Source organism: Lactuca sativa, chromosome 5, assembly GCF_002870075.4.
Source record: "Lactuca sativa cultivar Salinas chromosome 5, Lsat_Salinas_v11, whole genome shotgun sequence".
NCBI classification, from domain to species: domain Eukaryota; kingdom Viridiplantae; phylum Streptophyta; class Magnoliopsida; order Asterales; family Asteraceae; genus Lactuca; species Lactuca sativa.
In genome coordinates this window covers 77,984,358-78,005,536 of record NC_056627.2, presented here as the reverse complement: position 1 = coordinate 78,005,536, position 21,179 = coordinate 77,984,358, and positions in this window count along the sequence as shown.

Sequence of the window (21,179 nt, the reverse complement as noted above, 5' to 3'; positions counted from 1 at the left end):
TGAGTTACCGAAGGGCAAAAAGTCTATTGACACACGATGGGTCTATCACAACAAGCAGGATAATTCTGGGGTTATTGTGCGAAACAAAGCTCGATTGGTAGTTCGTGGGTTTCGACAAGTCGAGGGTCTTGACTACACTGAAGTTTATGCTCCAGTAGCTCGCCTGGAGGCTATTCGTATCTTCCTAGCATATGCTTCTTATATAAACTTTACCGTTTTTCAAATGGATGTCAAGACCGCCTTCTTGTATGGCAAGGTGAAGGAAGAAATCTATGTTGATCAACCCCCTGGGTTTGTCGACTCGAAGTATCCTAATCATGTCTACAAGCTGGACAAAGCGTTATATGGGTTGCATCAAGCTCCTACAGCATGGTATGCGACCCTAACAAAGCATTTGCTCGAACATGGTTACTCTCGCGGCACTATCGATCAAACATTGTTCATAAAGAACATCGACAAGGACCAGATACTCGTACAAATATACATCGACGATATCATCTTTGGATCAACCAGTCAACAACTTTGCAAGGAGTTCGAAGGTGTAATGAAGAAACGATTCGAAATGAGTTCTTTGGGAGAAATGACCATGTTTTTGGGGCTTCAGGTTAAACAGAATTCAACCAGAATCCTGCTACATCAAGCCAAGTATGTGGAGGATATTCTTGAAAACTTCGCGCTTCACGATGCTAAATCTGCGTCTACACCGATGGCTGAACGACCTCTTCTGACTCCAGATCCGGAAGGCGAGTCCATAGATCAAACTCTCTATCGATCGATGATTGGCTCGTTGATGTATCTTACTGCAAGTCAACCTGACATTATGTTTGCAGTTTGTCAATGCGCACACTATCAGGCTAATCCTAAACTTTCTGATCTTATTGCTGTCAAAAGAATCTTTCGGTATATCAAAGGAAGCCCTAAATTGGGTCTTTGGTATCCGAAGAATTCTGAATTTGATCTTTATGCTTTTACTGACAGTAATTATGGAGGCTGTGAGCTTGACATGAAATCAACTTCAGGATGATGTCAATACCTAGGTGACAGATTAGTTTCATGGCAATGCAAGAAGCAGCACATTGTCTCGACTTCAACAGTAGAGGCGGAATATGTTGCTGCATCAGCTTGCTGCTCTCAAGTTATCTGGATCCAACATCAGCTGTTGAACTACGGTTTGAATTAATTAGAAACCCCTATCTATTGTGATAATGAAGCGGCAATTCAAATTGCTAAAAACCCAGTCCAACACTCTAAAACCAAGCACATCGACATTAAAATTCACTTTATCAGAGACTATTATGAACGATCTTTAATTCGGCTAGAACAGGTCCACACTGATAATAATGTGGCGGATTTGTTCACAAAGCCATTTAACAAAGCTCGCTTCGATGTGCTTGTGGGATTTCTGAAAATGATACGTTTTGAGGATTAAGTTTTTTTTATTTCTTTTATTTTTTTTAATTTGTTTTATGCTTTATTTTTTATTTCTTGTTTTAGGATAGTTTAAATTTGCGCATTTTTTTATTTCGTATTCTCACCCATGCACAAATTTAGGGGGAGAAATATATCAATCCAAAAACAACAAAAAAATCAAACAATAAAAAAATCCAAAAATAGTGTCCTTTGTGTTCAGATAATTGAATAATTATTGTTGACAACTTCAGTTGTAGGTACTGTGATGGGAAATGAAATCAACAAGTGATAACGGGCAATCTGAATCGGCATAACGTAGCTAAGTTGAATCATCTACGCTCTGTACTCGATGTGCTGGTAGGCACGAAAGATTTTAAATGGACTTGACTAGGAAAAGTTGAACTTAATAAATTTTAAGGACTTGAAAAACTTTGACCTAGTTAGATCCGTTTAACCTGATATCACGACGCTCGGATAGGTTAAGCAGGGAGATATACATGGGAATCTATCGGTCACACTAAATAACGCGTATCTGGAACCGTGGAGTCACTTTTCCTCGATGTGCGGATTCTGTCCTTAATTCTGGTTGGATGGGGGTTACTGGTAAATTCCGATAAATTAGGTCTGTAGAATATCATTTTCTTTCTTTCCTACTGTTAGTCATATGCTGCACCCTTTTCATGATTGGAAGAGATCCGACCTGGATTACAGCATATGCAACTCTATTTCTCTGCAAGTGATATCTATGAAACTTCTCCTATCTGTTAGCCATATGCTGTCTCCTTTACGTGACTTCAAATCCGACCTGGTACACAGCATATGCAACTTTCTACTTCTCAACCCTTCTAAAGTGATAAGTTATCGAATTCTGAATCTATCTTCTCTCTAAATGGTTGTCTGCTCACCCGGTGTAAGGAGTAATCTGGAAGTTCTTGATGGCTGGGGCATATCAGGAAATGGGAAACATGTTCTGGTACATTTAAAATTAAACACATACAGATTGTCTGTAGATCTCGCTGCTCGATTTAGGTGGACAGCAATATCCCTGGTTGTAGTCAGTTAAATGGTCATAAGGTAATTTTAGTTAAGATTTAGGATTTATCATAATAACGAAAATTTACAATTAGATGTATGCCTGAATCTTGTCATTGTTAAAATGTCCAAAACCATCAAAAATTTTCGTGTTTAAGTGGACCACAATACTGACAATCGATCAGACGAAGATGTGAAGATAAGGGTACCGACAAGTAAATAAGATTGTCCAACAACTTTGATCCAAGCATTACAAAAGTTATAGTGGTTAAGTTTTGTTTTGTCAAAAAATTTTTTTGAATTTTATTTCTACTTTTAAAATCTTAATTTTAATTTTTAATTTTTTTTAATTTTTTAATTTTTAATTTTATTTTATTTTTAATTTTATTTTTACTGTTTTTAGTTTTATTTTTTATTTCGTTTTATTTTTTTTTTCTAGCAATTAAATTTTGTTTTGTTAGTTTTATTTTTTATTTTCGAAATTATTTTAAGATTAATCCTCAAAGTTTTTTTTAAAAAAATTAATTGTTGGAAGTTGAAAATACTGGGTAGTTATCAGGTAAGAGGGTAAGTGAGGGTGAAAAAGGGTAAAAAGGAGTTCACTGCCGGAATCTCCTCATTCATGAGATTCCGGCCGCAAATACACCTTAAACCTTCTCAAAAGCTCGAAATTTTTTCATTTGATTTTCGGAAAACCGTTTACATCATCACAAAGGTAATCACTTCTAGATCACGAATATGTATTTTGTTTCAATTTTCACCGAGCCATTTTATCGGAAATCGCGAAAAAATGTTCGACGGAGCTGACGGCCATAAGCTCCGGCTGTAAACTCCGTTTGGCTGTTGTTTGGACTTGTTTTGAATTTATTTTGATGCTACTAATCCCTACATTTGCATATATCTAAATGTTATACATCAATTCGTCGTGTCGGGTTTTTCTTTTTTTTTTTTTTTTTAAAAAAAAAAAACTAAAATTCGTGATTTCCTTTATAACTTTGGCCGTAAACTTGTTTTTCCAACTCAATTTTTTAATTAAAATTTTGTTTTGATCATATTTTTAATTAGAATATTTTTTGGGTCAAAATAAAATTTTATTTTGAGGTTTCTCATAGTTTGTGTTTGAGTGTAGAAAATGGCGAATTTGAAATTTGCAGACATGCACAACCTTGCAATTGTACTCGCAGATCCTCCAGCAATTCACTCTGATATGCACTCGATGATTCATCGGTTGCGGGAATGTTGCTTAGCATCCGCGATCACGGTCAATCCAGTGGTGTATCAAAATTTGATTCGCGAGTTTTGGGCGACTGCTAAAATGCACATGGATGATGATGGCAACTTTACTATGAAGGAAAAAGTTCAGGGACGAGAGATTGTGATTGATGAAGGCTTCATTCGCGAGGTGCTACTCATTGACGATCAACCCAATTTCCCAATGGAAATTGGAATTGAAGACGCTCAAAGAATTCTACGTAGAATGAGCTATGAGGGAACTTTTCCGCCAACATTGAAGAAGTTACTGCATCCATACTGGAGGTTTTTAGCGCATGTTTTTGTTAGCTGCATTTCGGGCAGAAGGTCTGGAGCCGACGAGATTTCTCAGCGCACAACTGGTGCACTGGTATCTCTTGCTGCTGGCATAAGATTCAACTTCTCAAAGTTCATCCTTGATGAATTTGCTATTAACATCAGAGCCTCTACCCGGGATACTTTTCTGCTATATCCTCGTTTTGTCCAAATGTTCATCAACATTCAGTTTCCTAATGTAAGGAAGGAGGGAGAGACACTTGATATGAAGTCCTTGGGTCCCCACATGGTGGGACTCATCAAACAAAATCGTAAAGGCAAGTTTATCTTTCAAGGACTGTATCCTCTAGAGAAGTTTGGCAAGTTTACAGAGTTGGATGAACCGACGGAGTCATACGAGTCGTCTGAACAAACCTCCTCGGAACAAGCATCTGCAGAAAAATCGACTCCGAACAACATTGTTATTGGTGTGTCAGAGGATGAAGGAACCGAAAAGGATGACTCATTAGCTCCTAATGCTCAAATCCCCTCAGAACATGAAAAGGAGTTGAGCTATGATCAAGATGGTGCGGAGATGCATGTCGGTGAAGAAAGAAATGATTCGTTCAGTGATCTTAATTTAATAGGTTTTGATCGTGATGACATTGCGGCTTCCTTGGCCAGCAGTGCAAACATTGTGTCTCATGAAAACCTTGACATGATTTTCAACAATGTCGATGACGTTGTTCTGCAAACAACTGAGACTAGGAAATCAAGCGAAACGCTTGAAACCCGAACTCCTACATCAAAACAAATGGTGTCTACTTCAATTCCTACGGAGATGGTTATAGGGTATTCCCCTCCTGTATCCACTTCTCCTACATCTGAACCATTTATGAGTGTATTTACCCCAGATTCTGACCAACCTCAATCTAAAAGACAAAGGCTAGATGTGAGACAATCTGAGCTAATTGCAAGCTTGGTTAGCGGTCTTCCTACCCCTCCTGTCACTGCTGCTACCACTAGACTCACCACCACCAAGATGTTTCCTACAGGTCCAAGTTCAACATTTAATGTTGCTGGTCCCTCTGCACCGCCTGGTTTCTCAGTTCACAGATATAATCGAGATGCTGCTTCTGAAAGGTTGGCGCAGCACATGGCAGAAGAACAACTTCTATCGCCAGACCCTCGAGGAAAGGTGTTCCCATTGATGAAGGTGGTGCTAGGGGTGACAATCTCACTCTTTCTGGTTTGCAGAAAGAGATTTCAGTTCTAAGCCAGAAGAATATTGAGTTAGATATTCAGGTAGCAGAACTTCGTGCTGAGAATGTCAACCTTCGTGTTCAAGTCTCTAAGTTACAATCAGATAAATCTAGTCTTGGAGTACAATTGGCTGAGCTCAAGAAGGATAAAAAGCTGAAGACTAAGCAGATTTCCGAATTGCAAGATCATTTTAATCTGCTAACTTCGAGCTACTTTGAACTGAAGAAGAAACTCGAATTTGACCTTGGTGACAAATATCAAATGTCTGTTGAGGAGCAGAGAATCAATCTTCACGTACAGGCTTTTCCAGTTGACCTACCAGTTGGCCAGTCTTCTGGTACTACTGATCGTGTTGTGGATGAACCTCCTTTGGCTCCACATATTCAAGAAATCATTCTTCATGGTCAAGAAGATGAAGTGAAGAGAGGACAGTTGCTGTTTAAGAGGAATTCTAATCGGAATGCTTCTCGGGGCGAACCATTAATCACTTTTACTGATCTTGAATTGGTTAGGTTCTGAGATACATTTGGAGACAGATCGGGAGTTGCAGCTTGGGGATTTCATGACCCCCTTAGGATGTGGATTGTCATTCGAAAGAGCGGTAATTTGGAGCTGTACAAAGACATTCATGCATTTGGGTCATTTACAAGGATCGATTTGACGAAGTTGTCTCAAGCTCCGTTCATCAATCTGATGAACAATCCACAGGTCACTCAGTTTAAACATTTCCTTGATGATCAAGTGAAGAAGGGATTTCCATCTATGCCAACAGAAAAATCTGTTATATGTGAACATTCAGATGTTTTGGAGCCGTCCACTGACAAGCCGTTGCAGGTTGTGATGTGGCCAGCAACAAAACAAGTCAAGCAGTTTCCGGTGCTACAAGGTTATCTAGATGGGTCTCTTAGCTCATTGGAGTGATGGGTTTTTGATGAAAATACTTCTGGTGCTGTCATAAAGCTTAAGAATGGGTGCATCAGGTTGTATGATCATAGAGACTTGTTGCGGTTCAGGAAATGGGATACTCACTATCTTAGCAACTTTCAGATTAAAGTTGTTGAAGACATATATGAAGAAGGTGCTAAAGTGTACACGACAATGGTGGCTGAGATTTTGAGCAAGCGTATGCGGAATGGTGCCATGGGACAAATGGATGTTATGATTGTTAACAAGGGGATGGCCTCGAGCTAGTCCAAACCAAGAGGGAGATTGAAAGGCCCTATATAATGGTTTGGTCTAGGTATAGTGGTTAGTGATAGGGGTTGCGTATGAAAAACATTTTTGTATTAGTTTACGGTTGTACTTGAGTTTACGGTCGTAAACTTCTCACGGTCATAAGGCCTATAAATAGGGTGTTGTGCCAGATGTTTTAAGGTTGTTGATGCCTTTCGTATTTTCGAGTTCCACTAAGTTGTATCAAACGTTTTAAGGCTATAAAGAGTATGCAAGCTTGGTTTGTTCTTTCTTTGCTTATTATTTCGTATTGTGTGGTTGCTATTTGTCTTTGATCATTGGTAGATCCGATTTTTGGACTTTACAGTAACACTCTAAATTTTCAAACAAAATTTTCATTTTAAAAGTTTCACACAAAACATAGTTTAACATTTCTCATGCCAAATTGAAAGTTTCCCAAACACAAAACATCAGAAATTTGTTTCTCAAATATCCAAGAATCCACATAAACACAAATCATCACGCAGGCGTCTACAATCATGCCGACGCCTTCCCGCGATCCTGAGATGTACCTGAAACACATTTTACACAAACACTGTAAGCACGAAGCTTAGTGAGTTGCCAAAAATATCACATACACAAATAATTAGCCTCTCATGGCTATTTCTCAATTAGGACCCTCCGGTCATGTGTCTCAGTGAGGACCCTCCAGTCTCAGAGCTCGGTAAGGACCCTCCGGAAAAACTCAATATTTTCACAGGATAATGTAACAACACAAATCACATAGATAGAATGCATAATAACATCTATCTTAGTATAAGAAAACATGCCCCTCTGGTTAATAACATGAATAAGACCCTCTAGTCACACATGGATTACCACACAGGTAAGTATAGTGAGAAGACTTACCTCACAAGTAAAGTAAATAAATCCTGCACCCGAATTGCCGGTCTAGTCTCTGCTTAACATATGTCACATATACCTCTAATTAATAATTGACATGAACAACCCTTAAAATGTTAGACCAAGTCCTCTACTAAACCTTAGGAGGTTAAAATGACCATTTTTCCCCTCAAAAGTCCACATCTTGTCCAAAACCCTAAAAGTCAAAGAAAGTCAACACCCAACACGTATGCTAGGCGTACATCCCTCTACGCTGGGCGTACAACCAGACATGCATGCATCGGGGTGGCTCAGCACTACATGACACATAGCTGGGAGTACGCCAATTTTCCTCTTTTCACTCTTTTTGTCTTAATCTGTTAAGACAATTGCTATCACTACAAATCTGGGTTAGATAAGGTCCATTACTCCATAAAGTTGGTGACTTTAAGCCTTAGCAAGGCCGGACAAGTCTAATGCTCATAAACTCTAATCCTTTAATCACAAGGTCCACATATCTCATTCATGGAGAGATCTTGATGACCAAGATCTCATTTTTATGAACCCAAACATCTAAAAACACCTAAGAGGACAGAAGCTATGCTCTGGATTTCATCAAACACCTAAGAGGACAGAAGCTATGCTCTTGATACCTCTAGATGATGCACCAACCACAGAAAAACTCAGATCCAAGAACTTGGTCACTAAATCTCCTTCCTTCAAGGCTCCTTCTTCATAAAAGAACTTCACAAGAAACTAAATAAGCCACAAATGCTCACACAAGCTATGGAAACGTGATTTAGGGTTTGAGGGGAGTTGGAGGATGGAAATGAGGCCATCATGTGTAGCACCCGGTTCCTAGTACGTATTTTAAATACAAGTAATTGCATGTTTTACACTATGACTCGACGAGTTGGAGGCCCAACTCATCGAGTAGACTGGATTATGGACGCGGGTTTTAAGTAACCTACTCGATGAGTCAGGAGCCCCGAGTCAACGAGTAGACCTGTTTGGATGAAACCCTAAATTTGAGGGTTTGCATCCTATTTAAACACCTTTAGTGGCCTCCACTCTAGCCTTCATCACCCCCAGACTCTCTCCACGAAACCCTAATCTCCATTTGTGTGTTCTTGAGCTTTTTCTGCCAATCTTTGTGTTTTGAAGCTTGAAGAAGGAAGGAAGGGCTTGAAGATTCAAGAATATGGAAGAAGATTCAGTGTTTATGTTGCATTTCCTGGCCATCAGAGGTATAAAGCTTATACCTTGATCTTCCATTGCTTAGATTTCCATTTAGGGCTATTTCTACCCGTTTTTTTATGTCTAAGCGAAGCCATCTTCGGATTGAGTGTACCATTGGGGCTGAAACTTCAGATCTAGAGCCCTTGAGGGACTCCATGGCATAAAGGTGCCAACTTTATGGCCATGTGAGTCCCATGCATCCTAGATACCCCTTTTTAGTTCCTTTTGAGCTAAATACCCCATGCATGCATGTAAAGTTCGTATCTTTACGTGTAATATTGACCCTAGGAGGTTTGATCTATGTTCTACATGCATTGAACTCAACTGAAATCAAGTGTATGGACATGGACTTTAGGGGACTCGGTGAGTCGTTCATGGGACTCAGCGAGTCGGGGTATGGTTCCCCAACCTTTTTTGGCTTCTGATCGACCTGGTTGAGTCTAGAGAGTACTAAAAAATTATGGACGGGAGTGGGGGATTAAAGATCGAATAACTCGACGAGTTCAAGGAGTTAAACACCTTAACTTGGATGAAGATGAAATCGACGATTTCAAGGATGGATTTGGCGAGTCGGTTGTAGAAGGTCCTAACTTTGTTTAAAGGAGAACTCGGCAAGCTCTTGTGAGGCTTGGCAAGTAGGGTCGAAGTTTTAGCGTTCTCATGATTTCGAATTTCAACGAGTTGTTGGGCCAACTCGGTGAGTTGAGTCAACTGGATGTTGACTTTGACCTAGATTTGACTTTGACCAAGGTGTTGACCTTGACTTTGACTTTGACCAGGAAATGGTAATTAAGGAAGATCGTTATGTGTAGGATCTGAGAGGGTTGATTCTAGAAGCAAGGATAGTTCAGACACTTTACGACATTGAGGTGAGTTACCTTCCAGTAGCGGTGGGCCTAGGACCACAGTGTTGTCCCACTAGTAGGAATTGTATGTTAGATGACTTTCTTTGTGATAGTCATCTAGGTTTGCTGCTACCTGATATGTTTTATGTGCTAGCCTGATATGATGATAAGTGTTAGTAGCAGTAGGGGGAATAGTCCCCGTGTCACGGTCGTAAGGACCGATGGGTAGGTCGGACACCCGAGTATACCTGATAGAATGATTATGTTATGTCTTATGTAGTAGTAGTAGTAGGGGTGAAATAGTCCCCGTAACCGATTGAAATGAACCGGAGGAGTAGGTCGGACACCTCGATATGTCTGACAAGGGTAGGTTAGGCACCCCGGTATGCCTAGTAGGGGTAGGTTGAGCACCCCCGTATGCTCAGCATGGTAGGTCGGGCACCCATATATGCCTGGAAGTATGTGTTATGTATGGTATGTGGTATGATGGGGGAACTCACTAAGCTTCATGCTTACAGTTTTCAGTTTTGTTTTCAGGTACCTCTTCATTGAAAGGGAAGGAGCTGGCACGGTAGCAGCGTATCACACACACACCGGATTTCCGCATATGAGATTCTTGGGATTGTACTCTGACATTTTTACTATTAATGATATGATTTTGAGACATGTGATTATGGTTTTATGGATTGATATGATATCGATGATGTTTTTTAGTAAATTGTTTTATATGTAACATAATTAAAAACAAATTTTTTTGGTCCTGATTTTTTGGATGTTACAAGTTGGTATTAGAGAAATGGTTTGAGGGATTCGGACACACCTTCAGGGGTGTCTAGACTCAAATCAAGGGTTTGAAAGATTTTTGAGAGAAAATAATTTTTCTAAAGTCTAAAATAAGGAGCTTTGAGAAAGAACAAGGTGTGTGATGTGTGCGATCGGCCGAGCTCAAGTAAGTTTTCCCAAGATACCCATACATTTTATGATATGATATGATTATGAGAACTGCATGCTAGATTATGGCTAATGATCTAGGAAGGATGCCTTTTATGCCTACTGTATGTGTATGAGAACTGCATGCTAGAATAGGGCTAAGGATCTAGGTAGATGCCTGATATGCCTGTTATATGTACTTGTTGAGCTGCATGATAATACTGATTAGTCATTGATATGATAGCCTGGATAGGATGTGAATAGTTCGGGTTACTCAATGCCTGAGTGCTGTTGTCTTTGTGCTATTAGGGGTCCTAGTTGTCTTTAATTAACTAGTAAACGAATACATTAAGTTACATATTACGAGGACTAAATAATTTCAGAAGGTTAGGTTTAGCCCTATTTCGTAGCTCTCGTTTGAGTCTAACCGTTATAGGGAGACACCTTTCATTCAAAGAATTATCGGGTCTTAGTAATATGTAATAGTATTTGTGAGCTAGTTAGGGAGAGATAACAGGGACTTCTTATGCAGCTGATGGTGGAGAGTGGATTAGACAGTTACCCTAGGGTAAGCCTAGGATGATATTAGCGAAGAGTGCATCAGTAGTAGTAGGGACCTGGTGAAGTTGAAGCAATCCTTGAGGAAAGTACGAATATATGTGGAAGGTAGTATGGGCCCATACTACTAAAAGCAGATGAACCGTACCCGAATCAAGGAGGGCCGAGATAGAACTGGGGAACTTGTAGAGTGTGTGAGACCTCTCGAGATTTTGTATGACCCTGATAAATTGTATGTTTTATTTCAGAATGGTGATGATTACGTGTCACGGAGGAGGATCGGGATCAGGATCAGGATCAGGACCAGGTTCAGGATCGGGATCTGAACCAGTTGATGAGAGACTGCGCGAATTCCTTGCATCAGAGATCACGAGAGGCATCCTTGAGGCAACCTCGGTGATTTTCAGGTCAATCAAGGAGGGGATCGTCGAGCTGATGGATGATCGCCTCAGAGCGTTTTGGAGCGACATGGCATCCAACCAGTCAGGATCGCGCATACTGTCCTTCAAGGACTTCAGAGGGTGTGGTGTGCTAGACTTTTACGGTGTGAAGGACCCATCGTTGCCAGGAGGTGGATTGCAAACATCGAGTCTGCACAGTTGACGAGCTTCTACCCTGAGGGGTAGAAGGTTCGATAAGCTGTAGGTTGTTTGAGAGACAGAGCTAGAGACTAGTGGGAGGCAGTTAGCGATTCATTTGGAGCCCCGACCATTGAGGCTATGACTTGGTCATACTTTGTGGCCAAATTTAGGGCTGAGCTTGCGTCGACTGTGGAGCGTTAGCAGTTGGCCAGATAGTTTCTTGACATGAGACATACTACTGAGATGGTGGCGGAGATTTTAGCCAAGTTCTGAGAGAGGGCCTTATTGGTGCCTTAGTATGCAGGAGATGGGGAGATGCAGAAGACCCGCTATCTTGACATGTTGAGGGCTGATATTTAGGAGCATGCCAGCTACTCAGCATGCCCGACCCTGGATTCCATGATTGCCAGGGCAAGGGAGAGGGAGATTGACTTAGAGCACCTCAGGAAGAGGAAGGAAGAGGCGGAGCAGATTACTAGGGTTTTGGGGAAGAAACCCAAGGGATTCAACTCTAGGTCGAAGGGCCATCAGGGCCGGAGCTGCTGCAGGAAATGCGGCAGGCCACATGAGGGGGTGTGTAGACTAGGGTCATCGTGCTACTATAAGTGCGGCAAGACTGGGCACTTTGGCAAGGATTGTATTGCCACTATCCCCACATTCCAGACATTTGACCTGATTTGCTTCTATTGCAATCAGAAGGGCCATAAAAGGCCGATTGCACGAGATTGACAGCAGCAGCAGCGCCAGTGGCGGCACCAACTCTAACGAACTTACGGCTTACGGATGGCCGGCAGGGAAAGACAGAGGCTCCAGTGGTGAGGAGCTGAGCCTTCCAGCTAACTATCGAGGAGGCACGCGCCGCACCCGATATGGTGATGGGTATGTTTCTTCTCCTTAGATCTGATTATATGTTGCTTATGATATTGATGTGCCATGTTATATGTTTTGTTTAGGAACGTTCTATGTGAACGGTATCCTAGTTCAGGTGTTGTTCGATTCGGGTGCTACTCGATCATTTGTCTCTCTTGCACTTAGCAAGAGGTTCCCTGAGTCTTCGAGCATGTTGGATTGCCCTCTAGAGGTCGAGATTGACGACGACTGATCAGTGCGAGCATCAGAGTTTTTTAGAGATTGTGTTCTGAGGCTGTATGAGGAGCTCTACCTGGTAGACTTAGTTCCCATTCCATTGCATAGGAACAAGGTTGTTATAGGCATGGATTGGTTAAGCCCAAATGGGGCAGTGATCGACTGCGTACATCAGTTGGTCAGGGTCAGGACCCCAAGTGGGGGGAGAGCTGGTGATTCAGGGCGAGAGGCCACAACGTGGACCAACTTTATGTTCAACAGCGAGGGCTAGACGCTAGCTCTAACAGGGATGCATAGGGTATGTCGCCTATGTCATGGATACCCGGGAGGCGGGTAAGGCGACAGTGGGTGATGTACCAGTGGTGCGAGAGTATGCATATGTATACCCGGAGGAGCTGCCTGAGATACTTCCGGAGAGACAGGTAGAGTTCAGGGTCGACCTAGTCCCTGGTGTGGCTTTGATAGCCAAAGCACCATATCGGTTGGCTCCTCTTGAGATGTAGGAGTTGTCTACACAGGTGCAGGATCTGTTAGACAAGGGATTCATTGGACTGAGCAGTTCACCTTGGGGACCCCCGATCCCTGTTTGTGAAGAAGAAGGACGAGTCGCATCAGATGTGTATAGATTACCGGGAGCTGAACAAGGTAACAGTGAAGAACTGTTACCCACTCCCGAGGATTGATGATCTCTTCAACCAGTTATAGGGGGCGTCTTGGTTTTCCAAGATAGATTTGCGGTCAGGATACCATCAGGTGAGGGTCAAAGAAGAGGACATATAGAAGACTGCTTTCCGGACTCGCTTTGGCCACTACGAGTTCGTGGTGATTCCCTTCGGGCTCATCAATGCTCCTGCAGCGTTCATGGACCTCATGAACCGTGTATGTAGACCGATGCTAGATCGGTCTATGATAGTTTTCATTGATGATATCTTGGTTTACTCCAAGATGCAGGAGGAACATGTGGAGTACTTACAAGAAGTTTTGGATACCCTGAGGAGGGAGAGCTTGTATGCCAAGTTCTCCATGTGTGAGTTCTGGTTGCGCGAGGTGAAAATTCTTGGGCACCTTGTCAACTAGAACGGTATTCTGGTCGACCAGGACAAAGTAGGGGCCGTGATGAGATGGGAGGTTCCGAAATCTCCATTTGAGATTCAGAGTTTCCTTGGATTGGCAGGCTATTATCGGAGATTCATTCAGGATTTCTCCAAGATAGCCGTACCCTTGACCCGATTGACGAAGAAGGCTGTGGTCTTTCGCTAGGGGCCTGAGCAGCAGGCGGCATTTGAGACATTGAGGTAGAGGCTATGAGAGGCGCCGATCCTCGCTTTTCCAGAGGGCGTGGAGGATTTTATGGTATAGTGTGATGCATCCATTTCTGGATTGGGTGCGGTATTGATGTATAGAAAGCATGTTATCTCCTACGCTTCGAGGCAGCTGAAGCCTCATGAGGCGAATTACTCGACACACGAATTAGAGTTGGGGGCGGTTGTTTTCGCTGTCAATATTTGGCGACACTACCTCTATGGGGCCCGATATACTATTTAGACGGACCACAAGAGTTTGAGGTACCTCATGGATAACCCGAATCTGAACATGAGGCATCGTCAATGGCTAGATGTGGTAAAGGAATACGATTGTGAGATCCTTTATCACCCAGGGATGGCCAACATGGTGGCCGATGCACTTAGTCGCAAGACAGCCCCGATCAGAGACATTTGCTTGAGGATTACAGTAGTGATTCCACTGTTGGAGCAGATCCGAGAGGCACATATCGAGGGTTTGAAGGAGGAGTGCCGGAAGTGTGAGCGGAGTAGGCTATGTGGCCTCATTTGACTATGACAGCCGTGGGCTGCTGACCCTGCATGAGAGGGTCTGGGTTCTGTACTGGGGAGGAGTACGACAAATTTTGATGGATGAGGCCCAAAAATCTAGGTTTTCTATCCATCCCGAGGCGACGAAGATGTACAGAGATCTACGTCTTGTGTACTGGTGGCCCTGCATGAAGCGGGATGTAGCCTGGTACGTCGAGAGGTGCCTGACCTGCAGGAAGGTCAAGGAAGAGCACCAGTAGCCTCATGGAAAGACGCAACCGTTGGACACCCCCATGTGGAAATGGGAAGATATTACCATGGATTTCATCTCCAAGCTTCCTAGGACCGTGCGGGGAGTGGGTTCCATATGGTTCATCGTGGATTAGTTGACCAAAAGTGCCCATTTCATACCGATCCAGGAGAGCATTTCGGACGAGAAGTTGGTAGAAATCTAAATTCGAGAGGTTGTAGCCCAACACGGAGTGTCAGTCTCCGTGATTCAGACAGAGACGTGCAGTTTACTTCCATATTCTGGATGAAATTTCATGACGAGTTGGGTACTTGTCTGCACTTTAGCACTGCCTTTCACCCGCATACGGATGGTCAGAGAGAGCAGACCATCTAGACATTGGGGGATATGCTGCGGACATGCGTTTAGACTTCGGTTGTAGCTGGGATACCTACCTTCCCTTGGTAGAGTTTTCCTAAAAAAATAGCTACCACATGAGTATTGACCATCCTCCCTTCGAGATGTTATACGGGAGGAAGTGTAGGACCCCGATATGTTGGGGTGAGGTTGGACAGAGGGTCATGGGGAGTACCGAAGTGGTAATCAAGACGAAGGAGAGGATGCAGCAGGTCCGGAGCAGGTTTCAGACTGCTCAGAGTCAGCAGAAAAGTTATGCCGACAAGTGCCATTTGGACCTGGACTTCCAGGTTGGGGATATGGTCCTCCTGAAGGTTTCACCTTGGAAAGGTGTCATCTGTTTCATGAAGCGGGGCAAGTTGGGCCCCACGTACATTGGGCCTTTCAGGGTTGCAGCCGAGGTGGGCAAGGTGGCGTTTAGGCAGGACCTACCAGCCGAACTTATCCAGATTCATAGCACCTTCCATGCCTCCCTGCTATGGAAGTGCCAGGTAGACGATTCAGCTGTGGTGCCTATAGAGGATATTCAGGTGGATGATAGCCTGAACTACATCGAGCGGCCAGTAGCTATCCTCGACAGGAAGTTGAAGGTCCTGAGGAATAAGAGGGTGGAGCTGGTGAAGGTGCAATGGCAGCACCACAAGGGCTCAGAATGGACTTAGGAGCCCGAGGACGAGATGAGTGAGCACTACCCTGAGCTTTTTCCGGATCCAGCAGCAGACTTCGAGGACGAAGTCTGAAATAAGTGGGGGAGAGTTGTAACACCCGGTTCCCAGTACGTATTTTAAATATAAGTAATTGCATGTTTTACACTGTGACTTGATGAGTTGGAGGCCCAACTCGTCGATTAGACTGTATTATGGACGCGAGTTTTAAGTAACCTACTCGACGAGTCGGGATGAAACCCTAAATTTGAGGGTTTGCATCCTATTTAAACACCTTATGTGGCCTCCATTGCAGCCTTCATCACCCTCAGACTCTCTCCACGAAACCCTAATCGGTGTTTGTGTGTTCTTGAGCTTTTTGTGCCAATCTTTGTGTTTTGCATCTTGAAGAAGGAAGGAAGGGATTGAAGATTCAAGAAGAGAGAAGAAGATTCAGTGTTTAAGTTGCATTTCCAGGCCATCAAAGGTATAAAGCTTTTACCTTGATCTTCCATTGCTTAGGTTTCCATTTAGGGCTATCTTTACCCCTTTTTATGTCTAAGTGAAGCCATCTTTGGACTGAGTGTACCATTGGGGCTGAAATGTAACACCGTTAATTTTCAAACAAAATTTTCATTTTTAAAATCACACAATTCCATTAATACATTTCACAAAATCCCCAATTTGTCAAATTATCAAAAGCACATGTTTATAATTGTTTGAATAAAATCCAGGATCCTCAAATCATAAAACAGTCTTCGGTGGGTGTGTACAATCACGCCGGTGCCTTCCCGCGATCATCGGAAGTACCTGAAACACATAAAACATAACATGGTAAGCACAAGGCTTAGTGAGTTCCCCAAAATACCATACACAACTCGTTAGCCACTCGAGGCCATAACTTAATAAGACCCTCCAGTTAATGTGTCTCAGTGGGACCCTCCTATCCCAACTCGATAAGCTCAACATAATAATACTTAGCATAAATCACAAGAAATAAGGTAGGATATCACAATGCACATAACATATCTCAGTTACACAAACTACCACACATGGTAAACTATAATGAGAAGACTCACCTTGTAAGTAAGCTAGATGAAAGAATACTCGTGCACACGAATCACTAAATCTATCCTCCTCCTAATCACATAAAATAAGTATATTTAATTAACCCTTTAAGTCACACATCTACTAAGTTATCTCTCTCTCTCTCTTGGAGTAGGAAAAGACCATTTGCCCCTCCAAGGTTTTCCCAAAGGCAAGGTTGACCACCCCTAAGTCAACAGAAGTCAAACTCGAGTCAACAGTCCATGTTGACCCTACTCGTCGAGTGCACATATGGGACTCGACGAGTATGCTCTTCATCCATATAATCACTTAGCAGTCTTGCTAAACTCGCCGAGTTGACCCGTCAACTCCTTGAGTTGCTGCACGACCAAAACCCTCGGGACATCCCCATCTGACTCGTCGAGTCAGCTCCTTGACTCGGCGAGTCCATTCAGACTCATTTATGCTTCAGTCATTTTTAAGACAGAGGACCTCCCCAAATTCTGGATCTAGACTCCTAATGTTCATCAATCACGTAAAGATTGATCTTGATGGCCATGCATGTCATATATTTCTCTATATGCCATCACCATTCCATTAACGCTTCCAAACTCAAAGCTCTTCAATTGGTCCCTATTGTTCTGAACTTTTGGACTCTCTGGAACTCATAAGGTCCAAATCTGAAATCTAGACTCAAAAAGGGGCTTGATGCATCCGTAGCCCCATCAAGAAGGTGTTACAAGCCCTAAATCTCAAGAGCATGAGATCAAACCATGCTACAAGAAAGGTAAGAGATTTTTACCTTGATCTGAAGCTTGAGATGAAGAAGAAGCAGATCTACTGGAACTCCCTTCTTGGTCTTTGATGAAACTTCCTTCCTCTTCAAGGAAATGAGGCAAAATGAACACAAGATTAGCTATCTCACCACTCAAGCTCACTATGGATGTTAGGGTTTCTCTCAAGGGTGCAAGGGTACTGGTGAGACAAAATGGAGGCTACAAGTGTCCTTAAATAGGCCACAAGCTCAAGAATTTAGGTCTTCCTTCAGCATTGCTGACTCGGCGAGTCAGCTCACAGACTCGTCGAGTCAGCTCATTAATCCACGTCACAAATCGCGACTCTATTTGACGAGTTGAGGCACCAACTCGTCGAGTCACTCAACAAACCTCTTAAATAACTAAGTAAAATAATATACCTGGGAACCCAGATGTTACATGAAACTTAAGATCTAGAGCCCTTGAGGGACTCAATGGCATAAATGTACCAACTTTATGGCCATAGGAGTCCCATGCATCATAGAAACCCCATTTTAGTGCCTTTTGAGCTAAATACCCCATGCATGCACGTAAAGTTCATAACTTTACGTGTAATATGGTCCCTAGGAGGTCAGATCTATATTCTGGACGCATTGAACTCGACTAAAATCAACTGCATTGACACACCCCCAAACCCTAAAACAAACGGAGGAACCGTTCGGGGGTGGAGGACGTCATACATAGTATCAAAACCATTGCACCATAGCAATCAAAGTAAACACAACCATTACATTACATATGAATATTTACATTTGTTTGAAAAGCATAGTTTGTATACATCAAAATACGACAAAATTAAAAGACGAGACTAATGCTCCGTCTTCTCCAAAAGCTGGCTAGGGTACCTGTCTATTGTTGTCCTGAGAATACAAGTGGTTATGAAAACATATTTGCATAAAGCTGGTGAGTTCATAAGCATGTTTTTGTAATGAAAACTAGTCACTGATTTTGTATAGATGATTATTTGCCATTAAATGTAAAATCCGATTAATGTATGATCTGTTTTGAAAACCCTGTCTACCACCAGTAAGTAATGTATGATCTGTTTTGAAAAACCCTAGCTACCACAAGTAAGTAATGTATGATCTGTTTTGAAAAACCCTGGATACGACCAGTAAGTAATGTATGATCTGTTTTGAAAACCCTGGCTACCGCCAGTAAGTAATGTACTAAGTTTTAGCGTTGGAAAATCCTTTATTTTCCCTTGTATGCGTATATCGTTGCTTTAATAATTCCGAAACTGTAAGCATAAGTATCACACTTATGTTATTAAAGAGCTGTTCATGAGAAGTATATTATTACGTAAATATTTCGTACTATTGGCGAGTTTTATGACCATACTTAAACTTGACACGATGCGAAACGGACGCCGATATCCTTTATGACATTTGTCACCCGTAGACCTGCCGGTCCTACTGTAGGTAGCAGCAAGGTGCATGATAGTCAGTTCCATATAGATCTATACACAAAAGTCACGTTCTCCCTCCAGGAGAATCTGGTTCATAAGGGTAGTCCTCCACTTCGTTAATATTGTAAGCACCCAAGGACTTGTCTCCCAATTAAGTTAATGACTTTACAAGTAATAATATATAAGCGTAATGTTCTTTCGTATGTAAATCCGAAGTACGTTTTGTAGAGTAAAAATAATTATACTTAAATAATTATTAACTGTTGTACTCTTGTAATGTATGTCATAAACTAAATCTGTCATAGTTTGTGTATTCAACCGTGTAAGTAGTTTGCATCTGTAATGAAATCCCAAACTATACCCGTTATAGTTTGACTGTAATGTGATGTTCGTGAAATTGTTCAGAAAACTATGCAATTACATTTAGAAAACGTCCCTTATGCTCCGCATAATACAAAAGGGATTAAGTAACTGATGATTTGTATAAATTGCATAAGTTTGACTTGTTGAAAACTTTTGAGTTTGACTTGTATTCCCCCTTGAAAACGTTTAAAAATCGTAAAAGTGTAGGGGTATGAACTCACTGTTTGACGTGAGATTCGAATGTAAGATCGACAGGGATGCTGAGAGTCAGATGAAGTCTCGAATGTACATGGATCCTATTTAACATATGATAGCACGTATATGTTTTAGATTAGGGTACTAGGAAAAACTTGAAACTAAGTGTTTGAATCACATGTGATTGGAAGAAGAGGAGTTTGTGGTCCAACATGGGGTGTACGGTCATGAGTTTGTGGCCCAATGGGGTTTTTGGCCAAAGAGTTTGTGGCCCAAGTGTTTGTGGTCCATGGGTTTATGGCCTATGTGTTTTCGGCGCATGAGAGTTCGGCCGTAAACACTTGATGAAAGTTGCAATTTGTGGTGTTTCAAGGTCCTTTCTAGCCTCCTGGAAGTGTTCTAAGTCCCATGCATAGCTTAGGGAAGAGTTTAAGGCTAATAATCGACCAAAAACTAGAGTTTGCAGCCCATGAAGGGTGTACGACCGTACACATGGGTTTACTGCCGTAAACCTTTCATGATCACGTCTTTTGGGTCGATTTCCAGGTGAGAATCAAGGATTTCTAATAGATAACAAGCATAGGAAGTAGTTACTTACTATTAGGAAGCTTGAAATGAGGTTTTTAGCCACCAAGAACTAGTGTGTGTTCTTGGTGAGAGATGAAGATCTAGACAAAGATGAGATTAATGAGATAGGAACATGGATTTACCACTAGATAGAGGAATGAAACTCAATTTAAGGTGGAGAAACACTTTCAATCTTGAAGATCTTGAAGAAAATTCGATGGATGTAGATAAAGAGTAGAGAGAGAAAGCCTTTGAAGTGGGTAAAGTGTGAAATGAAGGCCAAGCATCCCTTATATAGGGTTGAGTTTTCGGCCAAGGGGTTGGTGGGGGTTTACGGCCGTAAACTCGAGTTTGCGGCTGTACACTCTTCTCGAAGGGGTGTTCGGCCCGGATGCTACGATATGACTTGGAAAAACTCATTCTTGGACTCAAACCTTGATTGTACTAAGCTTAGAATATTCAGTTAGACCCAAAATAATACTAACGAGATAAGAAATAAATCCGAATCGATTTATTTTTAATCGGTTCGTACAAAAGAAATTTTGGGTTGCCACATCATCCCCCTGTTAGAGGGAATTTCGTCCCGAAATTCAAATATATAATACAAATCATGGACTCGGAAAGAGATGCAGATATTTCTGTTTCATTGAATCTTCGCGCTCCCAAGTGAATTCAGGTCCCCGCCTGGCATTCCAGCGAAGCTTCACTATTGGTATGCGACTTTGTTTTGTTCGTTTAATCTCTCGGTCCATGATTTTGACTAGTTCTTCCACGAAGTTAAGTTTCTCTTTGATTTTGATCCCATCAAGAGTGATCATACGAGTCTCGTCGGATAAACACTTTTTAAGATTCGAGACGTGGAAGACAGGATGAATGTTGCTAAGCTCTTGTGGTAAACAAAGTTTATACGCTACGAGACCGATCCTAGCAATGATCTCAAATGGTCCTATGTATCTCAGATTCAGCTTTCCACACTTTCTGAAGCGTATAATGCCTTTCCAGGGTGAGACCTTCATTAGAACACAGTCACCCACCTGGAATTCCAAGGGTTTTTGTCTCTTATCAGCGTTGCTCTTTTGTCTGTCTCGTGAAGCTTTTAGTCGTTCTCGGATTTGTATGATCTTTTCTGTAGTACCACGGATGATTTCTATGCATGTGAGAGTGCCGTCAAGGACTTG